The sequence below is a fragment of the Myxine glutinosa genome, chromosome 1, assembly GCF_964187855.1.
Source record: "Myxine glutinosa chromosome 1, kmMyxGlut1.1, whole genome shotgun sequence".
In the NCBI taxonomy this organism is placed as follows: domain Eukaryota; kingdom Metazoa; phylum Chordata; class Myxini; order Myxiniformes; family Myxinidae; genus Myxine; species Myxine glutinosa.
The window spans coordinates 429,325,044-429,348,755 of record NC_136261.1 but is presented as its reverse complement, the minus strand read 5'-3'; the positions used below and the strand labels follow the sequence as shown (position 1 = coordinate 429,348,755).

At 43.9% G+C, this 23,712-nt stretch overlaps 1 protein-coding gene across 1 annotated transcript in view; it reads right to left on the bottom strand.

The window, feature by feature from the left end:
* Positions 1–23,712, bottom strand: part of LOC144888247 (E3 ubiquitin/ISG15 ligase TRIM25-like) — a 950,979-nt gene that overhangs the window by 418,017 nt on the left and 509,250 nt on the right. The gene's annotated exons all lie outside the window — the stretch shown is intronic.

Sequence of the window (23,712 nt, the reverse complement as noted above, 5' to 3'; positions counted from 1 at the left end):
TGCTTTGGTATCCATGGAAATCTCCACGCATGGCTGGCGGACTTCCTCTCTAGTCGTCGTCAACGTGTGGCCCTGAATGGGTTTCTCTCATCTCCTCTTCCTGTTCAGGCTGGAGTTCCCCAAGGCAGTGTTCTGGGCCCCGTGCTTTTTCTGGTCTTCATCAATGATGTCTCTGACTCTCTCGAAAATCCTCTCTATCTCTTTGCTGATGACTCCACTCTCTGCCACTCCATTCCTCTTCCCTCAGATCGGCAGTCTGCTGCCTCCTCACTCTCCGAAGACCTGGACAAAATCACAGACTGGTCAAACAAGTGGAACATGTCTTTCAATCCTGACAAATCTCACACTCTTACTATGTCTCTCCGAAAAGATCGACTGTACAACCCTCCCATCTACTTTCTCAACAATCCTCTCCAAGAAGTTCTGTCGCTCAAGATTTTGGGTCTCACTATCTGCCATGATCTTTCTTGGGAAAACCACATTTCCAAGCTGGCCTCCAAAGCCAGTCGCCGACTGGGCATCCTCCGTCGTGCGAAGTCCTTCCTCGGCACACCTGAGCTCCTCACCACATAAAAGGCTTTCATCCGCAGCTCAATGGAATACTGTTCTCCCCTATGGGCCGGTGCTCCTGCCTCACATCTAGCTCGGCTTCACGCTGTTGAAACCAAAGCTTTCAGAATTATTGGAATCTCCCGCGATGAAGCTATCTCTGAGGGCCTTTCACTCACTCACCGCAGGCAGGTAGGTGGTCTTTCTGTCTTCTACCGACTCCTCTCCGGCCTTGCACCCCCAGCTCTCTGTGTGCTCTGTCCCCCAAATACTCCTACAGGTCGCACAAGATCTGCCAGCAACCCTCTGATGGTTAAACTGCCGAAATCTCGGCTCTCTGCTCACCTTCACTCTTTCATTCCTCTTTTCTCCCGCCTCTGGAACAAACTCCCTCACTCCCTTCAATCCCACTCCTCCCTCCAGGTCTTTAAAACAGCTGTTCACCACCATCTCTTATCTTCCCCCATCCAAAACCTTGATCTTTTCTACCCCCGCTAATTCACCCCAGATCCACCTTGTTTGAAATTCCAACTTCTTTCCTGGAAGTCCTGGCAGTGTCCATATGTTTTATACCTCTCCCACCGCCCCCTTCCCATGCCCCCCCCCCCCAAAGCCCTCGCCCTCTCTCAGATCTCTCGATGTCTCCATGTCTCTCGGTCCCTGCTCTCAAATGTTGTGTTTGTGTCCTTCCCCCTCTCTCCCCATCTTGTCTACCGCTCCCGATGTTATATGTTTGATGTGTCGGTTTGTCTTTCTGTGTGATTAATGTTCGCTCTATCACGAGCCTCGATCTTGTATACAAAAAAAAAAAAAAAAAAAAAAAAAAAAAAAACTTACTTGATAGTGATGATGATGATTTTAGTGTTGAATTTTGTGATTAAAAAGCACTTTACTTTTACTATACCTGTAAAAAGGTGTTTTATTTTAAGTATAGTTTCATATATAAAAAGGCACTTTCTTCGAAGCACAGTTTCTTCAATAAGTGTTTTATTTTAAGCACAGTTTCATCTTTAAAAAAGCCTCTAAAAAAGGCACTTTGTTTTAAGTATAATTTTACTCTATAAATATGATCAAAGCAACGTATTGCGACGTTTGTGAACAAGAATATAAACAATACAAAAGACACCTTAAAACTAACAAACACCTATTTAATCTACTTCACCGACGAGCTCCTATTCAGAAGGAAACAAAACACTGTTCTGTCCGTCATAAAAATATCCTCAAGAAAGGCTTCGAAATACATCTTAAAACAAATCAACATTTATCAAATTTTATCACAACTAAAAACTCTGATGGCGCATTCAAAGGACATATTAAAATAAGAGTCTTTAACTTCAAACCTCCTGAACCAGAGTCTATAGTTGATGCTGTAGAAATAGTTAAACCTGCTGTTCAAACGTTGATTGAAAAAACACTAAAAGAAATGAAACCACTTAAATTTTATTTGGGAGTAAAATTAGAAATGACAAAGGATGAAGGAGTTATAGATACACCATACATGAGAACTGAGCCACACTTTATATCTTCATATCAAGATTTTAAAACATCAGGAGTCTATGATGAACTTATTAAACAAGAGCAAGATGTGGATAATTCAATCGTAGGAAGTGGATTCAATATAGGAAAAATTATTTACATAGACATTCATATTCTTAAATGAGATCCTCTAAAAGCTTCTTCTTACATTGATTTACCCAGTGTAATCAAAAATAGAAAAGCAGTTATCAATATCAAAAATAAAGGCAATAAATGTTTTCTCTGGTCTATTCTAGCACACTTACATCCTCCACATTTTCATGATGAAAGAGTATCTCATTATAAAAAATATGAGAATACATTAAATACGAAAGATCTAAAGTTTCCTATGGCTTTAAATGATATTCCTAAATTTGAAAAGATGAATAATTTATCAGTTAATGTTTATGTTCTAACAGAAACAAACAACATTCACGTTTTAAAGCTTTCTGACAATTGAAAACAAACTCATATTAATCTTCTATATTTTAATTCAGAGGAAAATTCACATTATACATACATCAAAGATATTGCTAAATTAATAAAACCACAAGTATGTAAAAGAACAAATAAAATATATATTTGTTTGCATTGTCTTAACGTCTTCCATACACAAGAAAGATTAGATAAACATTCAAATTATTGTGGTGAACATAAATCAACGGCAATCAATATGCCTAAAAAAGGCTCAAATATCTCATTCAAAGATGAAAAGAAAACAATAAAACATCCATTTGTTATATATGCTGATTTTGAAAGTATTCTAGAAAAAATTGATACTGCTTCTCCAGATCCAAAAGAATCATACACAAATAAATATCAAAAACATACTCCTTGTGGTTTTTGTTATTATATCACATCATCCGTTGGTGATGAATATAACAAGTTAGAGGTGCATAGAGGTTCAAATACCCCAGAGGAGTTTTTGAAACGACTAGAAAAAGACTGTATTCGATTAACCAAGATAATGAGAGAAACCAATAAACCAATGTCCTTGATGAGTGAGGAGAAAGGGAATTTAGAAAAAACAATGTCTGTCATATTTGTGAGGAAAAAATTGGTAAAGGTTAGAGATCGTTGTCATCTCACTGTTAAATATAGAGGTCCGGCTCATCAAAGTTGTAATATTAATTATAAACTCCCCTCTTTCATTCCTGTCTTTCTTCATAACAATGCTCATTATGATACACATCTATTTATTAATGAACTTTCAAAGACATCCGGACACATTTCAGCAATTCCTAACATGGATCAGAAATACATTTCATTCACAAAAACAATTCACACATCTCCTATTACTCATATCAGATTTCTTGATACATTTAAATTCATGGCAAGTCCATTGGCTAACTTGGTTCAAAATCTAAAAGAGTTTCCATGTCTTTCAGAGTATTTTTCAGATAAAGTTTTACTAACACAAAAGGGAATTTACCCCTATGACGATATGGACTCATTTGAGAGATTCAATGAAACACAACTTCCTTTAAAAGAAAATTTCTATAACAAATTATACAACAGTCATATATCTGATAAAGATTATGTTCACGCACAAAATGTTTGGGAAAAATATAACATCAAGAATCTTGGCGAGTATCACGATTTGTATCTCAAAACTGATGTGCTTTTATTGGCCGATGTATTTGAAGCCTTTAGATCTGTTTGTCGCACTGGATATGGATTGGATCCTGCCCACTACTACACAGCACCTGGATTGGCTTGGAGCACGATGTTGAAAATGGCAAAACAAGGTTTGGATTTGATAACCGATTTTGATATGCTTTTGATAATTGAAAAGGCAAAAAGAGGTGGAATTTCACAAGTCTGCTCGAGCAGATACGCAAAAGCAAATAACAAATATCTTCCAAATTATGATTCAATGAAAGAGAGTTCTTACTTGATGTACTATGATGCAAACAACTTGTATGGCTGGGCAATGTCTCAGGCTCTTCCTTATGGAAAACTTAGATGGGTAAAGGAAAAAGACTATAAAAAGGTTTTTCAAGATGTATGTATCTCTACACAAAAATAATTGGATGATTCAAAGTTTGGTTATTATTTTGAGTTTGATTTAAAATATCCTGAAGAACTTCATGTCAAACATAAAGATCTTCCATTTGCTTGTGAGAAAGAAAGTCCAAAGAAAAAATGGTTGAGTGATTATCAACGATCGTTTGATATAGGTGAATCAACAGAAAAATTACTTACTACATTATATAACAAGAAAAATTATGTTCTACACCAAATAAATTTGCGACAATATTTATCAAAAGGTCTAAGAGTTGAGAAGATCCACAGGGTTCTAAAGTTCAATCAAAGTCATTGGCTAAAGGAGTACATTGATTTTAATACACAAAGAAGAACAGAGTCAAAAACAGGTTTTGAGAAAGACTTTTATAAATTGATGAATAATGCAGTCTTTGGTAAGACCATGGAGAACGTGAGGAAAAGACAAAATATCAGACTAGCAACATCTTGGGAACAAGCATCAAAATTAATATTATAGACCGAGTTTTACTAGAGCTGAGGTCTTTACTGAGAACTTTTGTGTGATCCATTTGATTAAAGAGAGTATTGAAATGGACAAACCTATTTATATTGGAACATCAATTCTTGATTTATCAAAGTCATTAATGTATGATTATTTTTACAATAACTTGAAGAAGAAATATCAAAATGATGTTGATCTACTTTATATGGATAGAGATAGTTTTATTTTGAATATTAATACAGACGATTTTATTCAGACATGAAAAGGGACATTAATATCTGACACTAGTAATTATAGTCCAGAGAGTGAGTTGTTCTCTTCTAAAAATAAAAAGGTGATTGGAAAGTTCAAGGATGAATTAGGAGGAAATGTTATGAGTGAATTTGTGGGATTGAGGTCAAAGGCTTATGCTTATAAATACATTGTGAATAAGGTTGAAAAGACTGATAAGTTAAAAGGTGTAAAGAAAAATGTTATTAAAGAAACAATAAACTTTAAGGATTATTATAACTGTTTAACAACAAAGAAAGAAGAGTTTAGAAAGATTAATGGAATAAGAAGTTATAAACATCAATTTATATACAGAAGAGATAAATATGAAAGCATTGGGGGCTTTTGATGATAAGAGGTTTATTTTATAAAATGGAATTGATAGTCTCCCTTATGGTTATATAAGTATATGTGATAAGTTAAAAAGGGGGTTAGGGATTTTAACGGGCTACCGCCACCTTTTTTTACTATTATATAAATGATAGAACCAAGTATCAACCAGACTAAAGAGTGGAGGTGTAATCAACCTTGGTATATAAATGGAAAACATATCGAATGTGAGAAATATCAAATAAGACTTAGTGAAAAGGCAACTGGTAAAAAAGTTCACAAAACAAATAAGAGAATTAATTTAAATACTGGTGAGTTGGGTAAAAAAGATGGAAATATTTTTGAGTGGACGGAAAACTTTGATGGTTGTCAGGAAAATATATACTTTAATTTTAAAATGGTGTGTGGCACTGGAGGTGCTCAGACAAGAACATTGAGGGAGGTTTATCATTTTATCTCAGCTCAGTTAAAATATCTTGATAAAGAACCAAACTCAAACAAATACTTTGTTAATGTATTAGATGGTGATGGAAGTTGGAGGAGAATTAAATTATTTCCTACGCATAAACAAATATTTGTAGGATCATTGTTTCAGTGGTCTACAAAACAACAATGATCATTGATAGGAAGAATAAAAGGCCCATAAGACCAAGGGGGTCAGGAATAGAGGTGTTAAGGGGAAATGAAGAAAAGTGATGGTGAGGGAAAAATTTACATGTAAGTGAATGGAGATTTGAGGGTGTCCCAGAAACAACATTTTTCATCTACTTATATGGCACGAAAAGGTTTGGTGCGAAAGGATTTTTCGCGCGCTTGGGATCCTGGCGTCACCCGGGCGCTCGTAGGAGGTCCGTGGTGCACTGTGTGAGAGAGAATGGCGCGCATGTGTGAACAGTGCCGGAGCGCGAGTATGAAACAGAGAGTGAGAATGAATGCACAACAGAGTGTATGTGTGAGGAGTGTGCAACGGAGAGTGAAACGAGGTGCGACACCGAGTGTGGGATGGATGGAGAGAGTGTGCGAGAATGCACACCGGGGATGGATGAGGAGCGTGTGTGGGGATGCACACCAGAGCATGTGATTGGTTGTGTGACCAGAGAGTGCACACCCGTGGGTAGGTGTGCGCTGAATGGGTGGATGCAAGAGTGCACACCCATGGTGGTTACAGAGTACGTAACAGAAGAGTGCACGGAGGGAGAGTGCAGTGATAGAGTGCAGGGATAGAGTGCAGGGAGTGTATGGGATGTACGAGGGAGAAAAGAGTCGTGTGGTGTGAGCATGTGATTCGAGCATCGACGCGGACCAGGGCAGCGGTTAGGCTAACGGATAGCCGACGCGAGCTCTCAGGCATGGTGCGTTTTGTGTGCTGCGGGAGACCGGTGGGGATCTGTGCCACGGTGCTCTTGCAAGGAGCGCCGTGCACGATTCGGGCCGGGTCCCGCCCTGTTTGGTTGGTGCCGCGCCTTCGCGGGCAAGGCGAATGGCATGGTTTGGGAGGAGAAGGGCCAGGTCGGACCTTCGCCCCCTGGAAGGGGCGGTGTTCTGACCGGGCGAGGTTGGGTCATCGGGCCAGAGACCGAAAGGTCCCGCGCCGAGATGGACCTTGGAACCTCGGACCGAGTATGCCTCCTCCCCTGAATCGAAAATGCCGGACGGACCCAACCTACAGGAGACAGACCACCAGTCTGAATTGCTCGGTTTTTCAAAGCCGAGCGGTGATGGAAATGTATTACGGCGCACCGAGAGGCTCATAGTTCAGAGGACTGGACAAATGGCGATAGTGTGAGAAATGGTATCCGATGTAGAGGGATGGTAGCTTTACCATCCCTCACATTATTTTTTTGGGGCGAAGGAGCAATAGGTTTATGGGGTTTGGGAGTGAGAACTAGCCAGGGTGGGCTAGGATAATAATGGTTAGGGACCTAGAAATGACTTTAGGAGACTTGAGAGTTAAGTAGTGACATTGTACATGTAGTGGGGACGTAGAGAGATTAGGTGGTTTATAATGACAAGGGATGTGCTTTGTATAAGGGATGACTGGGAGAGCACTAGCATGAGGGGAAATAGTTAGATTAAATGATGCTGTGTGTATGAGCTTGAAGTTTAGGATGAAATGAGGAATTGAGAGGCAATGCTCGTGAAAGATGTGTGTGTGTGTGTGGAAGTGTATAAGTGGAGTATTGAGGATGTGTGTCATTTTGTATTGAGTGATTGCCTTGCATAGGGTGCAAGCGCAGGACAGGAATGAGAGGACAAGAGTGTGCAAGAGAGCTTGGTGATATGGAATAAATGGTCTGGAATAGATGGTCTGGAATGAATGGTGTGGAGTGAGTAGTGTGGAATACGTGGCATGGAGTGTATGGTGCGAAGGAGTGGATGGGGGAAGGATGGACCCCTTCACGAATACCCGGGGAGGGTAGTTTAAAAGTAGGTAGATAGTCTAGTAGGAAGACTAGGTCCCTCTGCACCCCCCGGAGATATACTTCTAATCAGTGTTTCTAGATTGGAAAAAATGTGTAGAAAATGACTAGCTATGGCCCCAAGCTGAAAAAATGTCCCACATACCATTTTTATGCAAATTACTGCTGCAAATTTTATGCAAAATTATGCAAATTTTATGCAAATTTTTGATGAGGAGTAGAGTTGAGGGGTCTTTGAGGGCTTCATCGAGGTGCTCTCGGTTGCAAGACTGGGTCATTCTGAGAAGCACAGCAGGGTCAGAGATCATGATGTTCTCCTCCTCAGTGAATCTCTCCATCAACAGCCTCTCCATTGCCTCACACACTGTTTTGAGGCAAAAGAGGGACTTTGCGTAGGCCTTTCCACTGAGAACACCTTTGAGAGATCCACTTGTTACTAGTTGTGCCTCAAAGAGAATCTCTGCATATCCAGAACCACGCATCTTGTGTCCAGTGAGCATCCCGATGTAGTTCATGGATGTGTGGAAGGGTCCAATCGTTACTACATGACTAGCAAATTCATTTGGCCAGCGCCAGATGATGGGAAGGGCTTTCATGCAGACACCCAGATCAAATGTATTCAGGACCCATCTCTGACCCACCTCAGCAGTTGCTGCCTCGGAACGCTTCAGTAGCTCACGAACAACTGCGTTGTCTGTGATCGGTCTGTGCCTGGTGCCTGCATGGCATGGCAATGGCCTGCAGCCTGTGCCTGGGCTAGGGGGTTTCACCTCTGCAACTGGTTCTCCCCCACCCAGCAAATCAACAGTCGACTACTGCACGCCTATCCACCAACCGATCACAGACAACGCAGTTGTTCGTGAGCTACTGAAGCGTTCCGAGGCAGCAACTGCTGAGGTGGGTCAGAGATGGGTCCTGAATACATTTGATCTGGGTGTCTGCATGAAAGCCCTTCCCATCATCTGGCGCTGGCCAAATGAATTTGCTAGTCATGTAGTAACGATTGGACCCTTCCACACATCCATGAACTACATCGGGATGCTCACTGGACACAAGATGCGTGGTTCTGGATATGCAGAGATTCTCTTTGAGGCACAACTAGTAACAAGTGGATCTCTCAAAGGTGTTCTCAGTGGAAAGGCCTACGCAAAGTCCCTCTTTTGCCTCAAAACAGTGTGTGAGGCAATGGAGAGGCTGTTGATGGAGAGATTCACTGAGGAGGAGAACATCATGATCTCTGACCCTGCTGTGCTTCTCAGAATGACCCAGTCTTGCAACCGAGAGCACCTCGATGAAGCCCTCAAAGACCCCTCAACTCTACTCCTCATCAAAAATTTGCATAAAATTTGCATAATTTTGCATAAAATTTGCAGCAGTAATTTGCATAAAAATGGTATGTGGGACATTTTTTCAGCTTGGGGCCATAGCTAGTCATTTTCTACACATTTTTTCCAATCTAGAAACACTGATTAGAAGTATATCTCCGGGGGGTGCAGAGGGACCTAGTCTTCCTACTAGACTAAGAGGGAGTAGGTAAATTGGTTGGATATTGACATCTGTGGTGCGGGTAGTGGAAAGTAGTGTTTTTGGTTGGGTGCATGAGTAAAGTGGAATGGCTGGGCGTGAGCCTGTTAGTGTGTATGGTTGGTTGAGCACTCCGCCACTGGTAGTCTGTCGGCCAGGTGAGGCCGCAGGTAGGCTCTGGGAGCCAGTTCAGAGTTAGAGTTCAGCGGGGCCCAAGGATCCGAGAAGGAGAACCCGGGTAGCCCAACGCCAGAGGGGGAATTCGTGGGGTGAGAGCGCCAGGAGGGCCTTCCCCAGGTTAGGGTAGAGTGGAGGAGCTAGGCAAGCTCGGGTGGCGACGCTCAGTGGCGGAGGTGCGCAGGTAAGTATGACCTGCTAGGAGAGCCACACGACCCAGCCCCGGAATTGTGCGAGGGCACAGTATAGAAAAATCGGGGGAGTGAGACCCCAAATTGGAAGAGCGCCACAGTTTGGTCAATGGGAATTGGTTTTCAGAACCGCATAGAGTAAAGTGGCCAATGGATTGGCAGGGCAAGACCCCGGGTAGTGTAACTGTGTTAATGTCATTTAGAAGATAGATAGAAGGAAAATCTCTTCGCACCATCCACATCCACTCACCGAGGTGACAGGACTCCACACCAGGTTTTGCAAGTATTTGGAATGTAAGACGCATCTTGACGTGGGGAAGACATTGTGTGAGTATTCCATCCCTTCCTTATTGAGGGGGATTGCGGACGAATTTGGCATTAGGAGAGATATGGGGGACGAGACAATAGCGACGAATTTGTAATTTGTAAATTGTGTAAATACGGGGAGGAGCAAGGGTAGTGCAGATTGACATGGGGGGTGACGAACGGCTAGGGACGGGCTTTCTCCACTCGCTCTCCAGCGCCCTTCATGTCGCATTGCCTTGTTTTGATGTGTACCCTTGCGCCCTTGCCCGACGCTAACCTCTGCTTTGTCTGCCTCCCCACTCATGGACCATGGTCTTTTGTCTGAGGGGAGTGTGCAGGTGCCCTGAATTTTGCTGCCTGCACCCTTGCTGCCTGCATGCCTGCCTGCACCGTTACACCTATGGACCACACGTTCTGTGGCCTGGCACTTATGGACCACACGTTCTGTGGCCTGGCATCTCTGCTGGGACAGACCTTTGCTGTCAGCAGTATCTGGCTTGCGGACCACTGTTCTTGAGTGGCGCACATGCCATGCAGGTGGACCACCTGAGTTGGCCCTGCTGGCCATAAATAAAAAAGCGGATGCGGGTTGTGCCCTTTTTATGGATGAATTAATACATCAAGCAAGAAGACGGCCAAGACACATCGGCCCAGCAGAGAAGCACCAGAAGACATTATTATTATTTTAAAATGTTTGTTTTCGTGCATTTTTGGTGCTTTTCATGCATTTTTTTATTATGGTGCATTTATGGTACATATGGGTATGGTGTATCGGTGCAGTGCATAGCAAATGGCATTTCCTCTTTTCAAAAGTTCTTCTCTTTTTCCCCACAAAAGACAGATCCTGGGTTGTAGTTGTAAATAATTAGTAGTGTATTGTAAATAATGCTCCCCACTGGCTCTATGTGTAGTTTGAAAACCATTCCTTAATTAGGTTAATTGTGGGCGTGAGTCAGTTAGGTAGGACACAGTGCAGCAGGGGGGACATATCTAGTGTTAAAACTGTCGCACTCAGGGTAGTAGGTTAAAAGTAGAGGGTAACCACACCTAAGTGTCACATGTAGATGTAAAAGATAGCCCTATTGTTTCGGTTCGGGAGGAGCCTGGAAAAATGGGGGGTGCAGTGTTGCGGTTTTCAGAACCCACACTTGTAAATAAATTCAACATCATTAAAGGTTAAAGGTTGCACCCCATAGGTAGGCCACAAGCAACATGTAGGTCACCGTAGGACTTCAGCTATTTCATTAGTATGTGTTTAGATAAGGCCATGTTTCCAATAGTTGAATCTGCGTTGTGTCAATCAAATAAGGAGTAGGCCCTTTTATCCATTTTGGCAACTTCCCTCTCCAAGCCAGGCCATTAAGCGTGCCCCTACAGTCTGTACCCCATGGCCCCTCCCAATTGTTACATGCCTCGGCCAGCAGCAGCTGCCTTTGCGCTCGCTCAACACAGCCATAAGTCACGAGGTGAGGCCCGGAAAAAGGGGGCGGAACGCCAAGAAGAAGGTGTGGCCACGTCAACCCACCAACAGGGCATGGCCGGTAAGCGATGACCAGCCAACCAGGGCTGAGGTAAGATCACCTGAGAGGCGTGGCTTTTGGGCTGGCGGAGCGATCGCTGCTTGAGTTATAAAAGTGCGAACGCAAAGCCCTTTTACACGACTTATTGCATTTCACAGGACTGTCGTGATTGCAAGAGAACTGGTTGGGAGAGCGCTCATAAAGGAGGACAGTCCAGGACTTATGGGAGAAAACTTACCCGGAGAACTTGCGAGTGAAAAGGCTTGTTGAAAGCGCACTTGTGAAAGGACTCTTGTGGGAACCTTGTGCTAAAGCAGGACATTGGGGGGAGAGAGGGCGTTTGGCACAAGTGTGCACTTATTACATACGCCGCCAGGACACCACCCTCCCCCCCCCCCCCTCCATTATATAATTGTCCATTTGCATTCCACTACACGTGGAGCTGGCTGCCGGGTTTCGTCCGCTGGACCGGAGCCTGGACCGGAGCCGGGCTGGAGCCTGGACGCACTGGCAACCATCAACCATCTACAATCCCCATGTGAGTGTGTGTGTATGTGAGACGGGCCCGTTTGTCCTGGGGTATTAAGAATAAGACTGTTTAAGGCTGCCCTGTGTGCTTCTTCTTCCTCTTCCTTGTACATTTCTTTCTTTTCCTCTTCTTTCTGTACATTTGTGCTAAATTGCCTTGTTCTTTCTTGGTTTCCTCTCATCCGATCGCATCAGTCTTTTCTCAATTGGGTAAACGTGGCACGATTAGGAACCGCTCAGAATCGGGTTTACTCCCTGTTAACGGCCCGAATCGCTGCTCGCTTCGCTCGGCGTGCCCACTAACGCCGTGGTTCAGGCGGGAGTTATTTCCCTGCTTCATGGTTGGTGTTAGTAATTAGGTATTAGGACTAAGTTGACCAATAACCCTACCTAATACCGACCGGAAGGAGCATATAACTTCCAGGACTCGCGTCGGCCAGATAAATGAACAAGGGGATTAACCCCCCCCCCCCCCCCTTGGTAAGGAGAAAGCCGACATGAGATCCGAAACAATATATATAAATATATATATATGTATATATATATATATATATATATTATATACATATATATATATATATATATATATATATACATATATATTTATTTATATATATATATATATATATATATATATATATATATATATAGATATAGATATATATTTATATATATATATATATATATATATATATATATATATATATATTATATATCTCCCCATCTCCCAGAAAATCCAGTACAAAATCCTCCTCTTGACCTACAAAGCCCTCCATAACCTGGCCCCATCCTACCTGGCTGACCTCCTCTCCAGACACACTCCCACCCGCAACCTCCGCTCTGCTGGTACCAACCTCCTGACCCCCCCCCCATCCGGACCAAATTTAGATCCTGGGGGGACAGGGCCTTCTCCATCGCTGCTCCCACCCTCTGGAACTCGCTACCTCACACCATCAAAGACTCCTCCTCACTCACCACATTCAAAACATCACTCAAGACCCACCTGTTCAACACTGCATTCAACATTTAACCCACAGCATCTAACCCCTGACTATCTCCTCTCCTTCTCCCTCCTTTGTGCTTTGAATATTTCCCTATTGATTCTTCTTTTTTTGCAATTGTTTTTATGTTTTGCTATGCATTATGTTTTGCACTCTGTCAAAGCGTCTTTGGGCTTCCTGAAAAGCGCTATATAAAATAAATGCATTATTATTATTATTATTATTATTATTAGTATTATATATATATATATATTTTATTATATATATATATATATATATATATATATATATATATATATATATATATATTGTAACGATTTTGAGAAGTGTAACGGGTTTTGAGAAGTGTAACGGGTTTTGAGGAGTAACAATTTTGGAGGAAGGGTAACGGATGTGAAGAGTATGGTTTTGGTATGGTAACATCCTGGTAATGTAAATAATGGTCGCAGCCGTCCTCCTAATTAATTTCATAGAACATACACGCAGGTCACGATATATCTTTTAAATAGTGTATTTCCTTATTCCATGTAGGCTAAGTATGTGTTTTCCACTAGATTGACTTTGCATTGTATCAAACAAAATAAGCGTAGGCCCTTCCAATTTCCCCAAAACCTCCCTTCCAATTGCCTTCCGCATTTTGGCTGGTTTTCTTCAAACCACCATTGGCCACGAGGTAAGGTTGGGGAAGAAAGGCGTGTCTCCACCTCGTCATAAGAAGCAAGGAGTGAACCAGCCCTAACAGCCAATCAACACCGCGGTGAGTGACCCGGTAGGCGCGCCCTCGGAGTCGGCGGCTTGATTTCGCTGGAGGTGATAAAAGCGACTGCAGGGGACTGCTTTACCAGTGCAGATGGGAGATGACTGGAGATGAGCTGGAGAGGAGCAACGAGGCTGCACCAAAGAGAGGCCTTGAGAGATACGCTGGGGGATGACCTGGAAGAGGAGCGCAATCCACCGCAAGCCCTACCTACCTACCTACCTACCTGCCTGCCTGCAATACCCCCCTGTCGTTGGAGAGACGCGCTGAACGGAGGGAGACGGCTCCACCCCAGGAAGAGGAGCAGGTGTGCCGAGCCAGCGCGTGACGGCCGCGGATACGCGACGGAGGTTTTCCCGCCAAAACCGCGAGGGGTGCTGCGGCCTCCGACTTTGCCTTCCTCTCAAGCAATCAACCTCGACTCCTCGAGCCATTACCTGCCTGCAATATCCACCGTGTGAGTGTGAACGTCCTGTCCTACTCGTTTGTCTTGGGGATTAAGTAAATGAAATAGAATAAGTTAACAATGCACTGTGTGACTGCTCTTTTCCATCTATTGCTGTAAATAATATTGGTCGCTCTAAAATATTGCTTGTGTGTGTATAATAAATCTGTTCTTCCTCCAAACTCTGTCTTTCTTCTCTCTTCTTCTCTTTCGGTCGCTTTAGAGGTTTCCCAATTGAATATCTGTAGCGCGATTAGTCAACGTTCGGTTGGAATCGGGTTCTAATCGGGGAGTAACTGTTCGGACGCGGTTAAATACACCACCGCTCGGTAAAATAACATCCAAAAACCGTGTCCGTAACAATATATATATATATATATATATATATATATATATATATATATATACACACATCTGTGCAGTGTCTGTCTTGTGTTGTCTTGTCTTGTGTTGTCACTGAACTACTCCGTCAAACTTTTGTGAAATCGTACTATTCCAACTTTACCCACGGCGGGAGTATGCGCTCTACTGAGTGGCATTCTAGTTGGAGCTACAACAACTGGAGGATTCTCGTGGACAGATGTGTTGAACTTTCGGATCCCAGAACAGTAACAATGCACTCCGGAAACAAAAAATACATCATTGCATGATCGACCTCTGATATGTGAAAGCGTCATAATTACAGAAGCACAAAATATGAAAATTACGAAGACTATTATATAGAAAGGAAATACACGTGCTCATGTGGATTCATTTTTTGTTGTCAATCACAAATTTAAAGATTTAAATGATTACCTAAACATAGGAATGTGCCTTTATTGTTCGTTATCAGAAGAACTTACCGAGACGTGACGTTTCCATCTTCATCATTCTCATTGACTTCTTCCAGAAAGTCGTTGGATGGGTTGGCATCTGATGAAAACTTTGCTCCACATCGGCATTGGGGAGATGTTCTCCACCCATTCAGCAGCTCTTGCAGTTCTATTTTCGCTGATGCGCCCTTCTCTGGAATGCTGAAAATCACATGAAACTTCATAAAGGAAGTAAATGTGGTGGCAAACTCGAGACTTAGTTGGAACAGATGGATGACATTTGTGCATTATGTGATGCCAGCAGAACTACCCATGCTACACGGTAAAAATCCGTGCATCGCGAAACGACGTTCATCACTGGTCTTGTAATACACTACACCACCAGGAGTGGCGCTACACCATACACATTCACATAAATAACTCCCCCTCCCCAGACACTACCAGCAAAGAAAACAACACCTTTAGGCACGAATTGGAGTGATGCTGATCCGATGTAGCAAGTCTGGATGTAATGGGCCCAGAACTGAAGGTGGACTTGCGAGACAAACACACACCATCTGTGATTTACAGTTAGGATGACTCCATTTTCTAATGCTGCTTACAGACACAACCATTGGTTATTTTCATGATTCATTTCCAGAAGTTTGTCATCGCAACTTACAGCTGATGGCACTGAACAAAATTGTCGCCAACCAAGCCAATCAGTATGAATAATGAAAATTATGAATAACCCACCTGGCTCCCGATATTGGGTCAAAATATGCAAAAGTACTTATGAAAGTGTGAGTCCTCTGCATTTGAGCTTCATTCGTGTGGGCTTTGGACAGTCCTCTGTCACAGGTGCTACTCAGCATTGAAAGCAACTGATCACTGATGTGATGACCGATGCAAAGAGGTTCCATTCTGAGTTCCACTCATTCACTATGGATGCGAGACTTGGATCCTTACCAAGAGCCAGAGAATGAGACTTAACTACTTCGGAACCAAATCTCTTCGGAGAATCCTTGGCTATTGCTGGTGTGGAGGCATATGAATATTTGTGTTCTTCTATTTTCATCTTCCTAAAATGTGTTTTCTGTGTGGTTCTGTAAAATGAAACCTGGAGAGGAACATTCCTCTCGGATGGGTCAAAAGGGAATGACCTGTGGAGAATGATAGGTGCTTTCCCATTTGAGATAATAACTGTCAAGGAAAGGGCTTTGGAACTCTTCAGGATGGAAACCAGAGGTCTCACTGTCTGAGCCAAACGGCCCTGTGTGGAATTTGGAATTCTATGCTCAAATAAGGAGATTTGTGCAACAGAGGAAGGGTGTGTCTATTAGATAAAAAGGAACTTCGAGGAAAACGCTGCGCTGACCAAGGAACGGAGGAGAGATCTGCTCAGGAGAAGAGTGTGCAGTGCCACGACCGGCGGAAAACGATTCTTCGTTAAAGTTCAGTTAGTTTTATTAGTATAGTAATTATCTTGAATTGGTTCGTTTATGCCCCACCCTCTAAAGTTTTAATAAAACCCTGCGTAAGAACAAAAGTGGAGTTTTCTTTGTCATAAGGATTAGGAATTCTTGCATACTGGTCAGACTTTGTGTCCAATGAGCATTTGCTGAGAGAGACTCAGATGAGATTTGTTTCTTGTATGGTCCGTGATCGTCAGCTGCGGCTGTATGGACGTGTGGCTCATTTTCTAGACGCTGATCCAGCTCACCAGATCAGATCAGCAGACCAGATCTCAGGCCTCGTGAGTGAAGGAGACCAATGGGCTGACCGCGTGTCTTTGTTTCAGCAGGTTGATCGGCATCTCAAGGAGATAGGGATGGGCCAGGCATCAGCCTGGGGGGTGGTCAGCCGGAGGCCCCTGGAGTACAGTCAGAGAGTGGATGCGGCGAAGCGCTGCTCCGATGCATGCTCCCATACCTAACCGTCCTGTGGGGTGGGGTCCAGCCCAATCGGGAATGTTCGGGTTCTGTCAGTGGTTATGTCGATTAGACTGATCAACACCCAAGTTGGTTCTGACTTATTTTCAACTGTTTCTCAATAATTTGGTGCCCACGAATCCGAATCTGACGTTAAAATTTCGCTATCACGTAACCTTGACGTAGTACATCATAAGTGTGGAAAAAATATTTAGAGCATGCGAATTCCTTGATTAAGTCTCAATAAGTCTATTTATTGTCACAAAAAATAATATGAACTTAAAGTTTTTATTTACATCACATAAAAAAATGTAAATCTCCAAAAATAATATGAACTTTAAGTTTTTATTTACATCACATTAAAAGTGCTTCTGAACTTTTGAACTCAGCGGTCGATTGTGGTCCTGCTACTCTCGTTCTCTCAGTTTTTTCCCAGTCGATTCACCCCATACTTCCTTGTTTCACATATTAACTAAAAAAAACAAAAAACAAAAAAACATTTCCTTCTTTTGTTCTTTTCGTTCGTTCGTTCTTCGACCACGTGTTTCACCCCCATTTTCACGCCATTCCCCAGATCTGTTTTGCCCTGTTCCTTTTGTGGACATATTTTGCCCTGTTCACGTGACTCGTGGTTGTCCCTCTTGGCTGCCTCTCCCTGTTGGTATTTTTGTGAATATTAGATTGTTCTTCTCGGTTCTGTTAAAATATGTTTAAACTTTCCCCTGCAGTGTTTTATTCAGTGGTATATTACAACACGCTGTTTTTCTTCCTATTTAAAAGGCTCTTTTCAATTTCCTCTCCAACTCATTCTACTTCCAAAAAATATCAATCTCTTATAATTCTAAATCACTACATGCTCTAAATTCATATTCATTCCACCCCTCCACCATCGTTCTTAAATGGATCTCCAACTTGAAAATCACAATGAACCCAATTTGTTATAAATGTTCCTCTTTCATTCATCATCCAATTTCTAAACTCCCCCCCTGGCCCTCCCTTCCAAATCTCCCCTTTGCCCTGCCCCTCCTAAACTCTCCCCTTGCCCCTCCCCACCTAAACTCCCCGCTAACCCTTCCCCTTCAAAACTCCTCCCCAACCCCTCCCCTTCAAATCTCCCCCCCCCCCTACCATCCCTCTCCAATTCTCCCCCCTCCCACCTCCCTTCTCAAAGCTGCCTCCTCCCCACTTCATCTCCCTTCTGTCTCATACCTCCACCTCCCCCAACCTTCGACCTTCCTCTGCCCCCCCCTCAAAAAACCCCTGACTGTGCCTCATCCCATCACAATCAAACCTTTCGTCCTCATCCTTCCCTTTCTTGAAACTCTTCTGTAATCTCTGACACACTATTAACTGCTCTTCCTACCTCCCCCGCCCATCCTTCATCTGCCCCGAACCCACCACTCCCCTGTCCTGCACCCGATGCTCCCCCTCTCTCCTCATTAACGATACTAGGGCATGCCCGTACTAGATATATATATCCAAAATTATATCCCCCCCCTCTATTTACATGAAATGGTTTGGTCCATTCGCAAAGCCAAAGCGAACGGCTTGCGAGTACGGTGACAATCCCCCCCCCCCCTCTATTTACATGAAATGGTTTGGTCCAAAGCGAACGGCTTGCGAGTACGGTGACAATCCCCCCCCCCTCTATTTACATGAAATGGTTTGGTCCAAAGCGAACGGCTTGCGAGTACGGTGACAATCCCCCCCCCCCCTCTATTTACATGAAATGGTTTGGTCCAAAGCGAACGGCTTGCGGAGTTTGGTAAAGAAATCGCCATAGCATGCACAAACGCGCAGGAAAGCGAAAGAATCGCAAATTAGTTTTAATTAGTTTTAAAACATCGTTTAACGCCAACATAGCGGCAACATAGTTTGCCAACGTGAAATAAATGAATACGCTCTCAAATGTGCCGTCCGAGGCAGAGTCTGTTCGGCACGTTCGGCACACGTGATAGCTCGCTGCTCTCTGATTGGTTGAATCGTTTTTTGGACATAGCTCGGTAACTACTTCTCCGATTAATATGAAACCTTGAAAAGGCACATCCTCGGGTCCCCAGCAATATACCTGGCAAGTTTCAAGTATATCGGACCCGTGGTTGTCGAGAAACAGCGGTCACAGACAAACACACAAACACACAGACACACAGAGATTACTGGAATTATAGATAGATGAACCTCAAACATCTGGGGCCTTTGCTCAAACCTGATTGATCTCTCCATTCAGATTGCTTCTGACATTCCAGACTTGATCTGCTTAACAGAAACTTTCCTCCTTCAATATGTCTCTGATTCCTTAATATCTCTTCCTGGTTACTCCCTCCTCCGGTATGATAGACCTGAGCCTCGTCCTGGTGGTGGGGTTGCTATCTTTATCAAAAACTCTCTTCCACACTCTCCTTGAACTGCCCTCTCTCCACCCCACCCCAAGGAGTACCTCTGGCTACGGCTTCCTCTCAGCTACCATCTTTTGTTCATATGTGTTCTGAACCGTCCTCCAAACAGTGATGACTCCATTTACATGTCGCTGTCTAACAACATGGACCAACTTATATCAACTCATCCCAACTCTCTCTTCCTCATATGTGGCGACTTCAACTGTCATCATGCCAGCTGACTGAGTGTGGGTTCCTCTCTCACCAGCCATGGCACCTCAGCAAAGGACTTCTGTGACTCATTGGAACTGGCACAATCTGTCAATTTCCCGCCCGGGATCTCAGTCAATGGAGTATCTTCTCTTCTAGACTTGTTATGACAAACTTCCCTGCAAATGTCTGCTGCTCTTCTTCTGCTCAAAACGGTTTTCTGATCATGTGCTTTTTAAAGTGGACATCTCTCTAGCCATTCTCAGAGAGCCTCCTCAGCGCCGACGAGTCTGGCATTTCACTCAGGCCGAACAGCAAGGGCTGCAAGCAGCCATCAAACATCTGGACTGGTATCCCATCTCTACTGCCTCTGACATCAATTCTTCCTGGGAATTCTTCCAAAGAAAAACTGCTCTCTCTCATGCACAGATTTATCCCATCTCGTCTTCAGTTGTCTTACGCTTCCTCCCATCCATGGAACACTGAATCTTGTGGTGAGGCAGTTGCCCTGAAACAACATGCCTTTGCCTCTCGGAAGGCAAATCCAACTGAAGGTAATCTCAGTTCCTTCCACCAAGCTCGGAATAAGTGTGTGTCTACTCTCCGGAGTGCCAGGAAGCACTATCTCTCCTCACTCAAGAATGAACTCTCAAACCTGTCTCCTTCCTCCAAATCCTGGTGGCATCTGGTCAAATCTGTTTTGGTGTTTGTTCCCCTCCATCCCCTCCCTCACCTCAAATGGCTACACAGTTGACACCGCACGTGACGATGCCGAATGCCTAAACGCTGTGTTTGCCTCAAAATCTTGTGTCCCAAACCCATCTCTCTCTGTTGTCACCTTACCCAGTCGAACCCAACTGCTCCTGGACTCTGTGTCCTTCTCTCCTGACAAGTTGGAGAAGTTTTTCTCAAAGCTCGACTCTGATTCTGCAACTGGACCAGACGGCATCAGCCCACGGGTCCTAAAATCCTGCTCTGCCGCTCCATCTCACCCTCTCTCTGTTCTTTTCACCCTCTCTTTTGCTCAAGGTCATCTGCCAGCATCATGTGATGAGCCCCATACCACGCATTGATGGATCATCCTACCTGTGAAACACCGTGATGAGCCCCATACCGCACATTGATGGATCATCCTACCTGTGAAACACCGGGATGAGCCCCATACCGTGCATTGATGGATCATCTTACCTGTGAAACATCCTTGTTTTCAATTCCACAGCGCATTGTTCCCTATTGTGACGTCACAAGCATGTTTCGTACATGTTTTATCGCAGGTTTTTCACTCACGAGTCACGATACCAACGTAACACCTGTGAAGATTCGTCACACAGGCAAGGCCAGCATCTTGCAAATCAGCAAACATTACCGCTTTACACAAAAAGGTGCAAAAACAGATCATTGCAACTACAGACCAATCAGCCTGCTCCAAATTATCAGCAAAGTCATGGAATCCATCATTGCTTTGGATATCAAATCCTTCCTCTTCTCAAATGGCTTGAGCTCTGATCATCAATTTGGATTCAGACCAGGTCATTCTACTCTGGACATGTTGCTTCTGCTGTCTCAACAATGGATGGAGGTCCTCAATGCCAAACAGGAAATCAGAGCTGTCTCCCTTGACATATCATGTGCCTTCGATACGGTCTGGCACCCAGCTCTGCTCACCAAACTCTCCTCCTATGGTATCCATGGAAATCTCCATGCTTGGCTTGCAGACTTCCTCTCTGGTTGTAGTCAACATCGGGCCCTGAATGGATTTCTCTTATCGCCCCTTCCTGTTCTGGCTGGAGTTCCCCAATATAGTGTCCTGGGCCCAGTGCTTTTTCTGGCCTTCATCAATGATCTCTCCGACTCTCTGGAAAATCCTCTCTATCTCTTTGCTGATGACTCCAATCTCTGCCGCTCCATTCCTCATCCCTCAGATCGGCAGCCTGCAGCCTCCCCACTCTCTGCAGACCTGGACAAAATCACAGACTGGTCAAACAAGTGGAACATGTCTTTCAATCCTGATAAATCTCACACTCTTACTTTGTCTCTCCGAAAAGACCGAATGGAAAACCCTCCCATCTACTTTCTCAACAATCCTCTCCAAGAAGTTCTGTTGCTCAAGCTTTTGGGTCTCACTATCTGCCATGCTCTTTCTTGGGAAAACCACATTTCCAAGCTGGCCTCCAAAGCCAGTCGCCGACTGGGCATCCTCCGTCGTGTGAAGTCCTTCCTTGGCACACCTGATCTACTCACCACATACAAGGCTTTCATCCGCAGATCAATGGAATACTGTTACCCCATCTGGGCCGGTGCTCCTGCCTAACTCATTGCTCGGCTTCACGCTGTTGAAGCCAAAGCTTTCAGAATCACTGGCATCCCTGCGATGAAGCTAACTCCATGGGCCTCTCACTCACTCATCGCAGGCAGGTTGGTGGTCTTTCCATCTTCTGCCGACTCCTCTCTGGCCTTGCCCCCCCCAGCTCTCTCTGGGATCTGTCCCCCAAATATTCCTACAGGTGGCACAAGATCTGCCTGCAACCCTCTTATGTTTAAACTGCCAAAATCAAGACTCTCTGCTCACCTTCACTCTTTCATTCCTCTTTTCTCCCGCCTCTGCAAACAAACTCCCTCACTCTCTTCAATCCCACTCCACCCTCCAGGTCTTTAAAACAGCTGTTCACCACCATCTCTAATCTTCCCCCATCCAAAACCTTGATCTTTTCTACCCCCGCTAATTTCACCCCAATTCCACTTTTTTGAAATACCAACTTCTGTCCTGGAAGTCCGTGGTGTCCTTGTGTTTTTTTACTTCTCCCACCCCCCCCCCCCCCTTCCCACGCCTCCTCCCCCCCCAAGCCCTCTCCCTCCCACACATCTCCCTGCTCTCAAAGGTTGTGTGCTCTCAAGTGTTTGTGTGCTTCCCCTTCTCTCCCCATCTTGTCTTCCGCTCCCTCTTTTTATATATTTTGTCTGTCTGGTTGATTTGTTTGTGAAATAAATGTCAGCTCTTTCACGAGCCTCGATTCTGTATACCAAAAAAGAAAAAAAAAAATTATTCCTATGTGTGTAACACCGTGATGAGCCTCATACCGCACATTGATGGATCATCCTACCTGTGAAACACCGTGATGAGCCCCATACCACGCATTGATGGATCATCCTACCTGTGAAACACCGTGATGAGCCCCATACCGCACATTGATGGATCATCCTACCTGTGAAACACCGTGATGAGCCCCATACCACGCATTGATGGATCATCCTACCTGTGAAACACCGTGATGAGCCCCATACCGCACATTGATGGATCATCCTACCTGTGAAACACTGGGATGAGCCCCATACCGTGCATTGATGGATCATCTTACCTGTGAAACATCCTTGTTTTCAATTCCACAGCGCATTGTTCCCTATTGTGACGTCACAAGCATGTTTCGTACATGTTTTATCGCAGGTTTTTCACTCACGAGTCACGATACCAACGTAACACCTGCGAAGATTCGTCACACAGGCAAGGCCGGCGCCAGACTATTTTGCGCCCTAGGCAAGGCCAGCTACTTGCATCCCCCCCCCCCCAAATTTTTTTTTTTACCAACTTCGATTATTAAAAACAGATGTCTTGCAGAAAAAATAAAAAGCAGAAAACTTGAAACTGCTAAATCTATTTTAATTTGCAAGAATAAGTACCGTAAGGTGACAACAGCACCAATATTAAAGGCGCAATATCCATAAATATGGCAGTGGCCCTGTTACCCCCACGCTTTGGGGCAAATGGGTTCACTTAAAAAAAAAAATGACACTCCATGTGGTTTGCAATGCAAAATATAGAAAGTGGTCCCTTTATGAGTGTGTGAATGGAAATTACAGATAAACAAAACAGTTTTTGGTTTGAGCAATAAGTTTTAGATATGCAAAATCAAAATTTTAAATAATCAATCTTTGATTATCTTTCGCAAATACAAAAGAAAATATTTTGTCACACAAATCATTTTGAACTAAAGGGCACTCGTTGTACTGTGACCGGTCTTAAAACAATAATTTGTACAAAACTGTGACCCTTTAAGGTTCAGTAATGCGCCCCTCTCATGTCTGCGCACTTGGCGGCTGCCTAGTTGGCCTAATGGTAGCGCCGGCCCTGCACACAGGTTGTAATATCAACATTCAATGGCGTCGACGTGTAAAATTAAAAAGAGAAGTGAATTAATGAATGTTTAACATGAAGGTGTTTACCTGTTCTTTGTTTAAATATCCAGGTATAGCGAGATCGAAGTCCCCACTACCAAAAATTGTAGGGTCGAGTTTCCCCCATTTGGAGAAATTGGAGAGTGAACCCCAACCTGCCTCTCCCGGAGTGCAATGTCGCCCTGAGGGCAGCACCTGTATGATCACGGTGTAC